This window comes from Dysidea avara, chromosome 8 (assembly GCF_963678975.1).
Source record: "Dysidea avara chromosome 8, odDysAvar1.4, whole genome shotgun sequence".
Lineage (NCBI taxonomy): Eukaryota > Metazoa > Porifera > Demospongiae > Dictyoceratida > Dysideidae > Dysidea > Dysidea avara.
This window is the reverse complement of record NC_089279.1, coordinates 10,004,923-10,007,567: the sequence shown is the minus strand read 5'-3', so window position 1 is coordinate 10,007,567 and position 2,645 is coordinate 10,004,923. Positions and strand designations below refer to the sequence as shown.

General features: G+C 39.4%; 1 long non-coding RNA gene across 1 annotated transcript; it reads left to right on the top strand.

The window, feature by feature from the left end:
• The first annotated feature begins 236 nt into the window (after positions 1 to 236).
• LOC136263555 (uncharacterized) lies at positions 237 to 1,161 on the top strand. The gene is made up of 2 exons (XR_010704692.1): positions 237 to 429; positions 571 to 1,161. It is a non-coding gene; the product is annotated as an uncharacterized lncRNA (long non-coding RNA).
• Positions 1,162 to 2,645: the final 1,484 nt, after the last annotated feature.

Sequence of the window (2,645 nt, the reverse complement as noted above, 5' to 3'; positions counted from 1 at the left end):
TAGGGACTTCTAGTTGTCCCCCTTTCAGTTGTCCAGCACACTTGCTCCTATGTGCTGGGGGTGGTAGGCAAGGGCAGTACATCCAGCCCGGAAAAAAAAGATATATATATATATATATCGAAATCCATCCCAATCTTTAATTCGTTGTTTGGTCCTGAGGTTTGTCCCTTCTCGGTAAGTCACGTGACTCTCAGTTTTTGGTTCACCACATGTTTGCTAAAGGAAATTTTACGACTGCTATAAATAGCCAAGTTCCCGTGCTGGGCGTATATTAGCTAAAAGTAACTGGCGCTTAGTAGAGGCTCGTCGCAGTTGCACTTGCGATAGCTAACTCAGTAAGTGATCAAAATGGCTATTGTACCAGTGGGAAGCAGGTGGACCCTATATTTAAAGCACCAAGCAACTTCTTTAACGATACAAGTGTCTGAGGTAAGTATCACGTCACAAAAACTATAATGCGTATAGATGGCTATAGTATAGCTAGCTATAATATGTAGCTATAATTATCCGTACAGTATGTCATGCAGTGCATGGATCTGCATAGCTATACATTACTACTATATCCTATAGTATGCTAAAGTCAAGGATGTGTTTGCAGAAGCAAGAAAAAAGCTCCCTAATGTAGGAGATGGGTTGAGACTGAGTACTGGTACTGTAGAGTTAAGCAGTTATATGGAGACAATGATATGTGATCCACCAATCAATTTTATAAATGGATCAAATGTTATTGTTTTGATAAGGCAGAAGGGAGGCAGTGATCCTCGAATTCAGATGCTGCACAATTGTGACAACAAAACTGTTGTTGGAGTAACCACACCCTCCATAAGAGCTTGTCCCCACTGTGGAGCACTAGTACAACACACCGCAGATTGCAAGCATATGAATTGCCCAGCATGTAAACAGGACTTTTGTTTCATTTGCTTGAAGACAAAGACTGTGGGTGGATCATGGCAGTGTGGAAGTTACAATGACATGTGTACTCCTGCTTCAAGACAAACACGCATCCCTGGATGAAACACAAGTAGATCTGTGATCATGTTGAGTGTCACTGTGGCTATACATATATTGCACATACACCCCTGTATAACAATACAATGACTTTAATGTAAACATCATGCATGCATGTGTATGTGTAAAGAATGCAGTACAATGTTACAAGTATACTTTTGGTCATACCTACTCCCATGCATGTGACTATCACATGAGCATAACTGGCCTGGAATTTGGGGAAATTAATTCAATGAATCTGCATATTTTGTTGTTTACACTATCATACTTCATAGAAATGTATTAGGTGTTTTACCAGGGAAGGATGGTGATACTTCATATAGCACATGACATAATCAGAGCAATTCAATAAAAAAAATCAAAGACCACAGTATTTACATTTTTCTTAATATATTCTATTCTGCATAGCATGCATGCATGTGGTTCATGCATTCGCCACATAACCATTTTAAACTCATGTCAACAATGCAATGGAAACATCATAATTCACTGCACTATAATGTATAGCATGGACAAATTGATGTGAGTCCTGCACACCAACCTTATTATAATCGTTTACAAGCTGATTCAATTTATTATTTAATCTCTTTGCAATTTGTCTAAATTTGGTGTTACTGTTAGATGTGTCATTATAAACTTTTCTAGGAATGTTTAACTTTCTATTGCAATTCCTAGAAGAAGCCATAATTGATAATAAACCCATATAAAGCTAATTGTTTAATGCCAAACCATGTTACTAAGGAATCCTGGGGACTTATTTCCAAGTCTCATGTATTTGTTGCAGTATTTGTAGTCTAGCCTCAATCCCATTGGTACAACTTGTATTCACTTACACCTTACGTATGGTATTCAGTGGTGACCTCCAGTGGCGTAGCCAAACCCGGGCAAGCCAGGGCATTGCCCGGGCATCAGATTTCTTTGCCCTACCATCAGCTCCTAGAGTAATTATAAAGACGTGGGCTGGATAGCTCGAGATTTTGCTAATGTTACTTAACTAGTCACTGTACAAGAATAAGTATAGCACAACTTATACAACACTCACCGTGCCATTTTCGCCGATGGTTTCCTTCTTTTTGGCTAAACAGAGATGGGGTTATCCAAGGGATTTTCCCTCCGAGTAACTTGATTGTGCACAAATAGAGGAGGGAATAAATAGAAGCAAGATCACGTGATTACAAAAAACTGCGCAGCATTGTGGCAAGGAGTGAAGGACAAAGAATTGGTTTCACTATAGTGGGTTGGACGGTTTACATTTGGATTAAGTAATCACGGTAGCTATTGGTGTGGTCAAAACTCGGGAGGCAAAGCAGTCTAGAGGTGTTTGTGAAATTAGCACCCATCTATCCGTGTGGATACTGCTCAGTTCAAACGGTATGGAGTACTTGTTCAGTCAGCAATTCTTTTCTTTTTGATTCCACTTTTCTAGGCTAACAGCTGTAGTGGCAGAGCATTAGTCATCACGTGATAGAGCGCCTCGTGCTTTAATTCAAGAATCTTAGTAGTCTGGTATTAAGACACATGTAGCTAGATGTATGTAATGTGTTAGAAGGCCAATAGCTAGCTAGGCGTTCGCTTCTATTAGGTTGATATTAGTCATCTTGCATACAGTAGTGTAGGATGATACATAATGCATTTTA